This window comes from Carcharhinus amblyrhynchos, unplaced genomic scaffold (genome assembly GCF_965287045.1).
Source record: "Carcharhinus amblyrhynchos unplaced genomic scaffold, sCarAmb.v2.hapA scaffold_42, whole genome shotgun sequence".
NCBI classification, from domain to species: Eukaryota; Metazoa; Chordata; class Chondrichthyes; order Carcharhiniformes; family Carcharhinidae; genus Carcharhinus; species Carcharhinus amblyrhynchos.
In genome coordinates, this window is record NW_027649783.1 from 1107366 (window position 1) to 1121862 (window position 14497).

Genomic DNA, 14497 nt, shown 5'->3' on the forward strand with positions numbered 1-14497 from the left:
GAGGGACTTCGGGGTCCTTGTGCATGAGTCGCAAAAACCCAGCTTGCAGGTGCAGCAGGTGGTCAGGAAGGCAAATGGGATGCTGGCCTTCATAGCGAGGGGGATTGAATATAAAAGTAGGGAGGTCTTGCTGCGGCTGTATAGGGCATTGGTGAGGCCGCAGCTGGAGTACTGTGTGCAGTTTTGGGCGCCGCACCTGCGCAAAGATATTTTGGCCTTGGAGGGAGTGCAGAAGAGGTTTACTAGGCTGATACCGGAGTTGAGGGGGTTGAGCTATGAGGAGAGGCTGAATAAACTGGGCTTGTACTCGTTAGAGTTTAGAAGAATGAGGGGAGATTTCATTGAGACGTATAAGATGATGAATGGGATGGATAGGATAGAGGTGGAGAGACTCTTCCCGCTCAAAAAAGACAGTAGGACTAGGGGGCACAGCCTCAAGATAAAAGGGAGGCGGTTTAGAACGGAGTTGAGGAGGAACTTCTTCACTCAAAGGGTGGTGAATCTCTGGAATTCTCTGCCCGTTGAAGTGGTGGAGGCTGCCTCGCTAAATATTTTTAAGATGCGGGTTGATGGGCTTTTGATAAGAGAGGGGATTAAGGGTTATGGGGAGAGGGCTGGAAAGTGGAACTAAGCCACGACAGATCAGCCATGATCTTATTGAATGGCGGGGCAGGCTCGAAGGGCTAGACGGCCTATTGCTGCTCCTATTTCTTATGTTCTTATGTTCTTATGACAATAGGAAAGTTGGAACAGTATGCAATCTGGACAATATAACTGAGCAGAGTGAAACACAATGGGGACTGGGTAAGATGAGCCGACCATGGGCAGTGAACAAAGTGGAGGTGCAATGTTGTCAGACGGAGCAGGGAGTCGTTGCAGAGTGAAGGAACATCGGAACGTGGGAGTGTTAAATGTTTAATGATCACTGTACAAGTAGACGGTGAAATACAGACCTAAGGCTGGATATTCAATGTGTTCTGAGATGGGTGAATAGACTGTGACATCTTGGCATGGTAAAGGTGCAATAGGGACGAGGAACACTAAAGGTGTACACTTTAATTTATATCACCTCTCCTCGAGCTTCGGACCGAAATATAACACTTCACACTTTCTTACATTAATTAAATTGCATCTTTCGCATGTCTGCCCATTCCACCAGCCGGTCTGTATCTTCTTGAAGATGTTCAATATCCTTCTCACTAAAGTTTCTCACTATTTTCAAGTTTTGCACTGCTGGTAAATTTTGAGTTTGAAACCTGTACACCCAGGTATCGATCAGTAATATACGTGGAGAAAAGCACGTTTCTCTCTATATACCATCCCCAATCAGAAATAGGTAAATTTTTGTGTAATATATGCTTTAATATGTTTGTACCAATGATTAAACTATTGCATAGTGAAATTCTGACTATTCTAAACAACAATGATTCAACATGCCACTTGGTTCAAAAGGAAATACATACCGGTACGAACACCCTTGCTTAAAAAGCATAGCCTTGCTGATTTATCTGTATTTATATGATGAATAAACTCAGCACAACATGGGCAAGCGGGCCGAATGGAGTACTTCTGCTCTTCTTCCCTATCTTCGTGTGTCTGTACCCTGGTTGTTAATTTCCCCTCAACTGGATTGCTGAAACACATGGTTCACTGGGAATACCAGAATAAAACTAAAATATGAGAGAAGAATCAAACTGTGGGATTCTCAGCTCTTTCAGACTGTCTGGTCTTCAGACAAGATGACAACTGACGGCATTCAGCCAGTTTCCTGAATCCACAGCATGCGGTTATTTATCCGGTGTATCCGATCCCAGAGACCCACAACACGGTTAAATGATCTTAAATCGAGTGATTGTTTTTTTTTTCCCGTGTTCTGCAGTAATATATTCTCTACAATGACTTCTCGGGAACACGAAACTGCTCCTGATTTCACTCATTCTCAGAATCCACTCTGGAGAAAAATGAAAGCAAACCCCGGGCTCGTCCGGGATTTGAACCCGGGACCTCTCGCATTTTCATGTCGTGACCCTAAGCGAGAATCATACCCCTACACCAACGAGCCAACTACCAAACGCTGTGCGATGGAAGCATCTTTTCAATGTCTCCTTTAGCTTTTTAACCATCTTTTCGGAACAACATTGTAAAATCAGGAATGTTCCCGAACAATGTTCCATTTCACTGTCTGTTCTGGTGAAGATCAGAAGCAGTGATATCAGTTTTCACCACTCGCCAATTCGACCTGTTACAAACTCGCCAGTCGCGTCGGTAATCTCATTCTGACAGCCGGATTTGATTTGATTTGATTTGATTTATTTTTGTCACATGAATAGTACACAGTGAAAGGTATGGTTTCTTGCAGACAAAGCATACCGCACATAGAGAAGGAAGGGAAAAAGTGCTGGATGTAATACCACCTCATCTTTCCACAAATAAGGGGACCAAAACTGGACACAATATTCCAGTTATGGCTTCATCAACACAATTGAAACAGTATTTCTCGACTTTCTTACTCCAGTTTTTTTGCAATATATGCTTACATTCAACTTGCCATTTCAAAATTAGACATTTTACCCGCATAGTGACTTTCTGTGATTCTGGACAGAGACAGCCAGATCCCTCTGCCCAGACAGATTTTGAAACTGCTTTCCAGAAGGATAATAATTTGCCTTTCGCATTTATCCACATTGAACTCCATCTGCCAAAAGCTATCCAATTCTCCGAGTATATCTGGATCCATCTGGAATATTTTTACATCCTCTTCACCGCCTGCTTTCCCACAAATTGTGCATTATTCGCAAATTTTGTCCTGTTACACTCGACAAAAGAAAAACAACGCATTTCTTGACAAGATAAAAGTAAAATCCTGCCGATGCTGGAATCTGAAACAACAAATGAAAATGCTGGAAAAAATCAACAGTTCCGACCTCATCTGTGGAGGGAGACCAGCTGAGATTGTCCAGCATGTTCAGACTTCAATACACCCCGTCTTTCCTCCAAAATTAAAAAAAGAACATGCGGTTTGATATGAACGGGAAACGCACCTTTCTGTCTCCAACTGATTTGTGTTTTTTCTTCATGCATCCATCTCATTCTCTTTCCTGCTAATCCAAAAGTCTTAATGAGTTAGTTAAATCCGCTGTTTGCTGCATTAAATGGTTCTCCGTATTGGGGAAAATAACTGATCTCGTCAGAACTGAGTTGTCGCTCCGGAAGTGTAAGTGACAAGTGTACAATGCGTATGGTCACTTCACCGGTCAGCTCCTCGTTAGTATAGTGGTTAGTATCCCCGCCTGTCACGCGGGAGACCGGGGTTCAATTCCCCAACGGGGAGGTCATCGCAATTTTATTACTTCAAATTGTACTTGTGTTGTTCTCGAACTTTCAAAATAGAAACGAAAAAGACTGTCAAGAAATGAAACTTTCAAGAATTCAAATCTTTACATTTGCACCGACACTTTTCCTGACCTGAGATCAACGTTCGTTCAATTCATCAGCATTTTGGCTCACCTTTGATCTGGCGATGTCACGTAGTCAACACGTCGAATATTACCCTGATATTAGCACATTGTCAATAAATGCTGTGATTTCATCTTTTTCAGTTCTATTTTTGGATGATCCACTGATTCCCAGATCTTTGTTATTGTTTGTTGTTCGTCCATCGTCATTGATTACCATTAGTCATTTCGAGGCTGGTTGCGGTGTGTCCGAAGGTGACTGGTCAGGGCCAATTCGGGCACGGAATGTCCTGACACATATTGGACAGACTTGTGTAGACACTGTAGTTGTTGCGCTGGTGGCTCTGGACTTGCGCAGCTCGCGCTTAAGTTGTGCTTCAGTAATACACCTTGCTTCGTGAGCTTGACAGCCTTTGTGGGTGAGGCAGTGCCAGGTAGGGCGGTTTTGTGCCAGCGTTTCCCAGGTTGTTGTGTCAATGTCAAGCGACTTTAGGAAAGCCTTGAGTGTGTCTTTGGAAGGTTTCTTCTGTCCTCCATGCGAGCGTCTTCCAGCAGAGAGTTCCCCGAAAAGGAGCTGCTTGGGTTTGCGCTTGTCTGACATACGGATGACATGACCTGCCCACCGGGTCTGCGCTCTCATCAACAGTGTGTGGACTGATGGTAGACTTGCTCTAGAGAGAACTTCAGTGTCTGGTAATTTGTCTTGCCATCGGACGCGTAATATTCTGCAAAGACAAGTCATGTGCAAATGATTGAGTTGTCTTGCATGTCTTCGATACACAGTCCACGTTTCACAGACATACAGGAGGGTAGTGAGTACCGTGGTGCTGTAGACCTTCAGTTTTGTTGCTGGGCTGATTCCTCGACGTTCCCATACAGTGGAGCGCAGTCTACCGAAAACAGAACGTGTCTTTGCTATTCTGCAGTTAACTTCTGTATCAATAGTCACTGCTTGGGAGAGGGTGCTGCCAAGATAAATGAACTGGTCCACTGTCTGTAGTTTCTGCCCTTTGATTGTGATTATGGATTCTGTGTACGGTGCATGAGGAGCAGGTTGGTGCATGACTTCGGTCTTTTTAATGTTGATGGTGAGTCCAAAGTTGTCACAAGCCGTGGAAAATGTGTCCATACTGACTTGCATCTCTGGCTCTGAGCCAGTATATAGGGCGCAGTCATCGGCAAAGAGGAAATCTCTCAGAACAGTCTCTTTCGCTTTGGTAATAGCTTGAAGTCTCCTCAGGTTGAAAAGCTTCCCATCCACTCTACTTGAGGCTGATTCCAGCAACACTGTCCTGGAAGGCATCATTCAGCATGGCAGTAAACATCATGCTGAACAGTGTGGGTGAGAGCACACAGCCCTGTTTGACACCATTGGTGACTGGGAATGCCTCACAGGATTCTCCGCCATCCAGTACTCTGGCCATCATGGAACTGGCGTAACATCTGAATGCATTTGGGGGGCAGCCAAACTTTGACATGATCCTCCACAGGCCTTGTCGGCTGACAGTATCGAAGGCTTTCGCGATATCAACAAAGTTTTGTCGAGCTCGCGATTCTGCTCCTGACACTTCTCAGGGTAATATTCCACGTGTTGGCTACGTGGCATCGCCAGATCAAAGGTGAGCCAAAATGCTGATGAATTGAACGAACGTTGACCTCAGGTCAGGAAAATTGTCGGTACAAATGTAAAGATTTGCATTTTTGAAAGTTTCATTTCTTGACAGTCCTTTTTTCTGTTTTCGAAGTTGGAAAACAACATAAGTACAATTTAGCATAATGACATTCTGATAAACTCCCCGTCGGGGAATTGAACCGCGGTCTCCCGCGTGACATGTGGGGATACTAACCACTATACTAACGAGGAGCTGATACTTGACACGACCATACGCATTGTACACTTGTCACTTTCACTTTCGGAGTGACAATTCAGTTCTGACGAGATCAGTTACTTTCCCCAATACGGAGAAGCATTTAATGCAGCAAACAGCAGCTTTAACTAAGTCATTAAGACTTTTGGATTAGCAGAAAAGAGAATGAGATGGATGCATGAAGAAGAAACACAAATCAGGTGGAGACAGAAAGGTACGTTTGCCGTTCATATCAAACCGCATGTTCTTTTTAATTTTGGAGGAAAGACGGGGTGTCTTGAAGTCTGAACATTCTGGACTATCTCAGCTGGTCTCTCTCCACAGATGATGTCAGACCTGCTGAGTTTTTCCAGCAGTTTTATTTGTTGTTTCAGATTCCAGCATCGGCAGGATTTTGTTTTTATCTTTTCAAGAAATGAGTTTTTTTTTCGCCAAACCGCTGGAAGTTTCAAAGTGCTTTACAGCGGGGATGCTTTCCTTTAATTATGTTGTCTTTTTATTGCCTGAGGTACAGGTGCTGATTCAGCAACAAACATAAAGTATCAATCATAGTTGGGAGATTTGTCATTTTAGGAACAATCAACTTTATCCCGATACAAAATCCCAAGACTGATGACCTATTATTCCTTGAGCCTGACGTGATTTGAACACGCAACCTTCTGATCTGGAGTCAGACGCGCTACCGTTACGCCACAAGCTCACAGTTCTTAAAGCCCTTTTACATCTGTGTTATGTTTGGTGAACCCAAAACTCAAACAGGGAATTGTCTCCCTCTTTGCATTCTCGGGATTTAAATCGAATGGAAGAGTAACAGCGAACCAAAATTAAAGAGAAAATAGAAACACAACATTATCCTACAGGAGAAATGTGTTTTGTTCAAGAGGTGATTAGAAAGGCACACATTGCATGACGAGGTGGCCGAGTGGTTAAGGCGATGGATTGCTAGTCTATTGTGCTCTGCACGCGTGGGTTTGAATCCCATCTTCGTCGGTATTGCGTCTTCTGTGCCTCTTTATTAAGGTTGAACTCACTCTGTGAGATTCCGGGAATGTGGCCTGGGTCGGATTGCCTTTAGTGCAGGCTCGATGGGTCGAATATCTTTCTTCTGCCCTGTGGGGATTCTATGATTTCCGGAGCGGCAGTTTCACTTCTCTGAAAGTATTGATACACCAGTTCCTTATCTAAAAAGCCGACTCCGATGAGTTCGGAACCACAATCTTTGAATATCTCACCAGACAATGATGAGAAGTCCAACATGTCATTCTTTGCGCCGCAGAGCCGCAGCTGCAGCATTTATTCCCCATTCCTACATGGGAATTTCTGACTTGGTCGAACAGGCAGATGAAAAGTTGAGCAATTGGACAGTGATTACATTTCAAAAATATTTCATTCTCATTAAAATATTTTGGGACGTCCTGTGGTTGTGAAAAGAGCTACAGAAATTTCAGTAGAACTCCGATAGGACACAGACAGTTTGGTCCAATGGGAGGACAGGTGGCAGATGAAGAATGAAGTGATTCCTTTTGGTGGGAAGAACACAGAGAGACAATATAAAATCCAGGGTATAATTACAAACCGGGGCACAGGAACCGCGGGAAATGGGTGGGCATTGGTAGAAATCATTGAAAAAACCACGTGATGGGTGATCTGGCGAGATCAGCGAAGGGAATGACTTGTCTGCCAAAAAGCAGGTGACCGGATGGGTTGCGAACCGGATAAATAACAACCCCGCAGGCGAGTCTGTAACCGCTCTCTGTGAAAAATTCAAATAGCTAGGTTACATAATAACTAACTGGAAAGAGTTAGTAACAAGTCCAGTCTTGACCCAAACGGAAGAGATGATCTTGAGACTGAACCAAACCGCTGGGCTCTATTGGGTGGTAGACTCGGGTCCCAGGCCAGAGGAAATTATCACCTCCAATATGCCAATATGGGCAGACAAAGGGCCCGCTGTAAAAGAGCCGGTCTGGACGGCCCATCCAGCCGAGGAGGTAGAGATAACTACTTATCCCTTCTACAACAAGGCATACCCAGCCCAGAATATGGGAACGGGAACTATGGCAAACATCGCCAATCCCGCAAACGATGCGGGTGCCCATGATGAGGGTACCTTCATCGAGACTGTCTGGGATGACTCTAGATAGCTGGTTATACCATCTCTAGCTCAGACATCAGCTCACGTTCCTCAATCAATATCAGAGGGCCCTTGACTGTGGTTCCACTCGAGGTCGTCAAAACCGTCGACGAGCGACGTAAAGACTCGAACAAGGCACTCAACGAGTGTGTTAAAATAGCAGGACAGGTTGGAAGTGCCATAAATAAAACATACAGTATCCCGGGCTTTATAACCGAAAGTAAGGATCTGGTACAACCTTACTGCAATGGAAATGCTGATGAGCGAATTAGAAAGCACTTTAGATATTCTCAGCCTTGCCCCTCGGCTGAGGTGTGGTAATCCTTAGACTAAATCATCACCAGTAAACCCTCCCTGATGAGATGGGGATCAGTGGATGGTTATTCGGGAATATGCAAACTTCGCCTTGAGATATATTCAAACTGTGTTTCTTTTTTTCATTATCTGCTGCAGTGTGAGAATTGGGATCTTTCTGATTCTGTCTGTGGAACTGTGCGTACAAAAGCGATTTGTTCTGACAGTCAGCTCCCGGAACTGTAAATTAGCTTGGAATCCATTCTGTATTTGCGATCTCTGGGATTGGAAACGAGTTGATGGATTTCCTCATTTTGAATCTCCAATGGACTTTTCTCAGCGTCGCTGACTGGGCCATTGGACAGTGATTACATTTCAAAAAGACTTCATTGTCATTAACATATTTTGGGACGTCCTGTGGTTTTGAAAGAGAGACAGAAATTTCAGTAGAACTCCAATAGGACACAGACACTTTCTTATTCATTCATGGAGCCTGGGTGTCACTGGCTGGGCAGCATTTATTGCCCAAACCTCGCAGCCCGAGGGCAGCTGAGAGTCAACTACATTGCTGTGGATCTGGAGTCACATGTGGGCCAGACCGGGCAAGGACGGTAGGTTTTGTTCCCTAAAGGACATTAGTTTACCATATAAGTTTTTCCGATGATGGTGAGGAATTTCATGGTCAACAGTAGATTATTGATTACAGACTTTTTTTTATTAAATTCAAATTTCACCAACTGAAATGGCAAGATTCGAGATCTAGAGTATTAGCTGAGCTTCTGGATTCATATTCCAGCGAGAATACCACAAAGCCATCGCCTCCAAATTTCGCTGAAGCCGAATGATCTGCTGGGTGACATGCTCTGTGACTTAGTTGATTAAAGCGCCTGCCCAATAAGCAGGAGATTCTTGGGTTCAAATCCCAGCGGAGTCTTGTTTCTTTTCCAATGATATTTGCAGTTGTGCCAGTCACAAATTTGCTTGTCTGATTTGTCTTTCCCTTCACAGTGGATAATCTCCAACGATGGAAAAATCTCGAGAACCCCCACAAATATCTCGACTATTTGTTGAGATGATTCAGGTATTTTCATCATCTTGCAATAAAAAAAAATCTTCTAAATATACTCAATGTGCCACCAACACAGATTTCCATTATTTTCTCCGGGAATTCCGAACACAGTCAAATGGCCTGAGAAACACAGAAACCCTACAGTGCTGAAGGAGACCATTCTGCCCATCGAGCCTGTACCGACCCTCCGACAGCGGATTGCACATAGGATCTATCCCCGCAGTGCCACACACCCACTCCGCTAATCTACTGACAGAAATACCTTGGGCACGAAGGGACAATCTAACATGGCCAAATCCATTCAACCTGCTCATCTTTGGAATGTGGGAGGAAATCGGAATCACCTTGTTTCCTGAGATCATTTGTCTGGGTGAATTCAACTTGAACAGAACGACAGAAGTTTGGCACCATCCAAGACAGAGCATCCCGCTTCATTCGCTTCCCTGGTATAAAAACTCACTCCCTCCACTACCGACACACAATGTGCACCATCCACACGATGCACTGCAGCAACTCAGTAAAGCTTCTTTGGCAGCACCTTGCAAACCCACACCCATTGGGACCCAGAAGGACAAGCGCAGCAGGAAGATCAGAATAACATTGAAAATGAGCCAAGGCTCCGCTGGGATTTGAACCCAGGGTCTCCTTTTTACTAGGCAGGCGCTTTAACCAACTAAGCCACAGAGCCTGTCGCTGTTGTGGCGGTGTTCAGCGGAATGCTGGAAATACGTTCCAGATCTGGTGGTATTTGTGAAAAAGGAGACACTGGCAGTTTGTAGGACACTGGTATTTATTCATTGATTGTAGTTATTTATAAGTTGTTGTTGCGTGTGTGCGTTCCTTAATCTTATTTATCTTCCAAAATAAATGAAATATCTAATTGAAAAAGATGTTACAATTTCTCACCCAACCAGCGAACGTTGTGTCAAACTTTCAGAAAGGTTTGTGATTTATTCTCGAGTCAGTGGTTTCCCTGGGAGCCGGGTTAACAGAAACAGCATGGAGAGATGGCAGAGCAGGAAATGTCGGTGCCGAAGGTGAATCACATCAATGAAGCAGCAACTGGGTTGTTACGAACCTGATCCATAATCCGATTGTGGTGGGACTCAAACTCACAGCTTTTAAGTGACTGAATTACCATCATTTGGAAGACCAACGCGACACAAAGACACATGCTGAAACTTTACTTTCCTTGTCCTCAGATGGATTTTTGACAACGTGGAAACTATTGATAAATTCAATAATCTCATAGTTAAAAGGTCAAGAAGGATTTCATTGATCGCAAGTCATGTTGGGACATCTGATGTCTGTTAAAACAGTTGTGGAAATACAGACCTTTTCCTCCTCTATACAGGAAATCTGTCCCTCACAGAATGATGCTCCCTTATCTCTCTTCCTCATTCCCCTGTACAGCTTGAAGTCTCATCTCGCAGGCCTGATAGTTGGGAGATACATTCTACTCTATCTGTCACGGGGCTGATCAGAACCTGTTCCCTGTTCCAGTTAAACACCTGCACAGAACACAACGCAAAGCTGGAAGCTGGAAATCTGACCAAAAAAAAACAAAAAATGCTGGAAATGCTCAGCAGGTGAGGCAACATCTCATTAACGGAGATTTGTGTAAAACCAGCTCCTGAAGCACAGCACAGCGGCACAGTTTAAAGTTTCCTTTCATCCACGATGGATGCTCCATTCTATGATTTTGAACAATTCAAACTGAGAATGCGCTTTGTTATTCTAGTCGCCACAGCCTGAAAACCACTTCAGGCATTGATGTCACCCTTGGATCTTAAATTTGTAAATCCATTCTCTATCTTTTTAAAACTACTGTTGAAACTGTATCCAACACACGCTCAGTTCTTTGTGAAAGACAAGGAGAATTGAAGATATATTTGTATAATCTTCCTTTGACTAAATTTGTACAGAAGCAGAAAGGCGGGAATCACACTCAGCTGTTCATGAAACTCACCCGCTAAACATTGAAAGGTGGCAGTGTTTATTCAAGGGATGATTCTTGAACATAGAACATAGAACAGTACAGGCCCTTCGGCTCTCAATGTTGTGCCGAGTTATGTTCAAACCCAAGATCAAGCGATCCCACTCCCTCTCATTCTGGAGTGCTCCATGTGCCTATCCAATAACCGCTTGAAAGTTCCTATAGTGTCCGACTCCACTATCACAGCAGCAGTGTATTCTACACCCCAACCACTCTCTGAGTGAAGAATCTACCTCGGGCATCCCTCCTAAAACTCCCACCATGAACCTTATAGTTATGCTCCAAGGGAAAAAACCTCGGCTTGTGTATCTTTGCAACATTTACAGCTTGTGTCTGTTTGTGAGTAAATGACATTTCAGCGATCTGTTACTCATTCAAATGTTAACTCGTAGCGAGAAGAGGAAGAAAGTTACTTCACCCTGGATGGAAACGACAAATCAGTTCAAAGGAGCCGCCATGTAATTCTTTTTTCTGTTGCTAAAAGCGAAATAGCAGAGAATGGTTTCGATCCATCGACCTCTGGGTTATGGGCCCAGCACACTTCCGCTGCGCCACTCTGCTACGGAAAGTCCAGTTATTCATTTTTTATTAATGGAGAATCGAAAAGTTGGAACGATGCAATCTGGGCAATACAACTGAGCAAGGTGAAACACTATGGGGACCGGGAAGGATAATCCTACCATGGGCAGGGCACTAAGTGAAGATGCGACATTGACTGAGTTGTCAGACGGAGCAGGGAACCGTTTCAGAAGATGCCAAGGAAAGTTGGAGTGCCAAATGTTTTATGATCACTGTACAAGTAGACGGTGAAATGCAGACTTCAGGTTGGATATTCATGAGTTCTGAGATGGGTGAAGAGACTGTGGCATCTCAGCGTAGTAAAGGTGCAATGGGGATTAGGAAGGGTAAAGGTGTACGCTTTATTTTATATCGTCTTCCTTGATCTTCGGACCAGAATGTCTCACTTCACACTTCCTTACGTTAATTAAGTTGTATCTGTCACGTGCCTGTCCATTCCACCAGCCTGTCTACATCTTCTTGAAGATTATCAATATCCTTCTTATTAAAGTTCAGAATATTTTCAAGTTTTGCACCTTTGGCAAAGTTTGAGATTGAAACCTGTCCACCCAGATATAGGTCAGTAGCCTCCTCCAGCATCTACGGACCTCCCTATCTCTGTAAAGCCTTCCACTCACTACAACCCTACTTATCTCTATAATTACCTCCAGCTCCTACACCCCTCCCTCTCCCTGTAACCTCCTCCAGCAATTACAACTATTTTCCCTCTCCTACCACCACCAGCCACTACAACCCTCCCTATCTCTGTAACCTTCTGCAATCACTAAAATGCTCTGAGATATCTGCTCACAGGGCGTGGGAGTAGGACGAGTCCATTCAGTCCCTCGAGCCTGCTCTGTTATTCGGGAAGGTGAAGGCGGCTTTGTTTCCAATCTCCACCTTCACCCCTTTACCCCGTCACCCTTAATAACCACTGTTAACAAGAAGATATCGATCCCGGGTTAACAATTCACTGATTCCCTTTTGGGTGAGGGCAAGATTCCAAAACTTGGAGTGGCTTCAAGTGTTACTCAGCTTCTCTCCTGGGAGTTAAACTCTGTCCCTCTTTCTCTCCACCCATCCTCCCTCGAAACCAGGTCCCAGGGTTCACCCAGCCTCCGCCAGCAGAAATCATTCGGCTCTCTTTACCCGCACCATCACATCCTGAAAAATGTAATTAAACCCCAGAGAAAAAGGCCCTCATTTTTCTAATCACTCCTCTTAACTTCACTCCCAGCTCCAGACTTCAGTCTAGTGAACTTTATATTATGTCAGTCACCCCAATGCCAATTTGTATGTGGCTCGGGTAATAATCCAGAGATTGTAACCCCTGAGGGCCTGTTCTTTAATGTATTTCCTCGTTGCTGATGAACCCCAAACAGGTCCTTTTACACGGTCTTCCACCGTTACTCAAAAAGGCCTCCAAATAATCATGAGAAATCAGTGAACATTTCATGTTTAGAATCGATTTCACAGAGATAAGGTTGTTTATCACAATATGGATCACAACAACTGGATCCCGCCCCCACTCCTACTTCAATATCCTTTCAAGCCAATCAGAGATGTCCCTCACCATGGCACTGAACAAGCAACATACTGTGTGGGACTCTCGATACAAAGGATGTTATCAATCCCCTAATTATAGAATCCCCTAGAACGGCCACTCGACTAGAAATGTGTTCATTGGAGTTTAGAAGAGTGAGAGGGGATCTCATGGAAACTGATAAAATTCTGACAGGATTAGACAAAGTAGATTCAGAAAGAATGTTCCCGATGATGGGGGACTCCAGAACTAAACGTCCTCCAGAATGTGTGGAATTCACTGCCACAGGAAGTAGTTGAAGCCAAAAATTGTGTCTGATTTCAGGAAGAAATGAAATATAGCAACAAGATTGTTAACACGATTCTAAACTGGGAATTTTCACTGATTTCTTATGATTACATATAAACCTCCTTTCCTAGTTTTCCAAAACGATTATCCCTCCCTGTTTTCCCACCTGAAACCTCCTTTCTCAAGCTGTTATAACCAGGAATGTCTTACGCCCAGTAATGGGCAGCTTTAGCAATGTGTTTGAATGAACACAATTTCATATCATCAAAGCAGCATTTGGAAGTTCTCATTCATTCACTGTATTCTGGTGAAATATGATCTTTATGTTCTGTGAGTAATTACAAAGAATCTTCCTCCGATACGAGACGCCGTTTTGACCTTGTTGCCCTGATGCTGCTTTATTTCTCTCCCTTTTCACGTCATGATCTTTCTCATGGAATTTCCAGCACACTCGGCTCAGTTTGCCAGCTGAGTCCATCCCGGCCCACAGCACAAATCCACTTCTTGAAAAGAGGGACACCGGAATTTTTTTTTACGCGGTTGTTCCACTAAACAAATTGTGACTTTTAAACATTTCATATCAGACTCGCATGCGAACGGGGTTCGAACCTGCGTGGGGAAACCCCATTGGATTTCGAGTCCAACGCCTTAACCACTCGGCCATCGCAGCTGTTTATGAGCCTGAATTCAGTAACATTTCCACTAACTTTATGAGACACAGCAATGATGCAGCGAGCAGTGTGTGAGCTGATTTTGTTCATCTTTTATTTTGTACCTTTCTCTCTGAATGAGAACTCATTTATTAGTTCAGAGGCTTGTTTCTATGTTTCGAAAAAAATGTTCATTAAAAGCAAATAGATTCCGAAATTTAGGGAAAAATAAAAAAAACATTTATTTTTATTTCGTTACCATCAAATGTTGCGTTTGAACTTTATGTCCATTTGTTTCGAGACACAGGAGGATAAGTTTCTAAATAAATTCCCATTGCGACGCCGGGAACTGAACCCGTGCCAGCTGCTTGAAAGGCTGTTCTGCCCACCGCGATATCACCAACACTCGCTTGGTTTAAAGAGTCGTTATTTTCATTCGTTATAATTACGGAACTAACTTAGTTGCTGATTTCATCAGACACGAGATGTGTCCATAACGCAGTTTGTAAACTGAACTTGGCTTGTCTGGACAGGTTCAGCTTCCTCTTTACCACTGTTTCTGACTGAGAATTCATTGATTAGTTTTGAGGACGTTATTTTTAAAAAATGAACAAAGTTTCCACGGACAGCAATTTTAAACTA

At 43.8% G+C, this 14497-nt stretch overlaps 5 non-coding genes across 5 annotated transcripts; 2 read left to right on the forward strand and 3 right to left on the reverse strand.

The window, feature by feature from the left end:
* Positions 1-3259: 3259 nt before the first annotated feature.
* On the forward strand, positions 3260-3331 carry trnad-guc (transfer RNA aspartic acid (anticodon GUC)). Its single transcript has one exon. It is a non-coding gene; the product is annotated as a tRNA-Asp (tRNA).
* Positions 3332-5951: 2620 nt separating this feature from the next.
* On the reverse strand, positions 5952-6023 carry trnaw-cca (transfer RNA tryptophan (anticodon CCA)). The gene has a single exon. It is a non-coding gene; the product is annotated as a tRNA-Trp (tRNA).
* A 208-nt stretch (positions 6024-6231) lies between these two features.
* trnas-gcu (transfer RNA serine (anticodon GCU)) lies at positions 6232-6313 on the forward strand. The gene has a single exon. It is a non-coding gene; the product is annotated as a tRNA-Ser (tRNA).
* A 3121-nt stretch (positions 6314-9434) lies between these two features.
* On the reverse strand, positions 9435-9508 carry trnat-agu (transfer RNA threonine (anticodon AGU)). The gene has a single exon. It is a non-coding gene; the product is annotated as a tRNA-Thr (tRNA).
* Positions 9509-13792: 4284 nt separating this feature from the next.
* On the reverse strand, positions 13793-13875 carry trnas-cga (transfer RNA serine (anticodon CGA)). The gene has a single exon. It is a non-coding gene; the product is annotated as a tRNA-Ser (tRNA).
* Between the last annotated feature and the right edge of the window lie 622 nt (positions 13876-14497).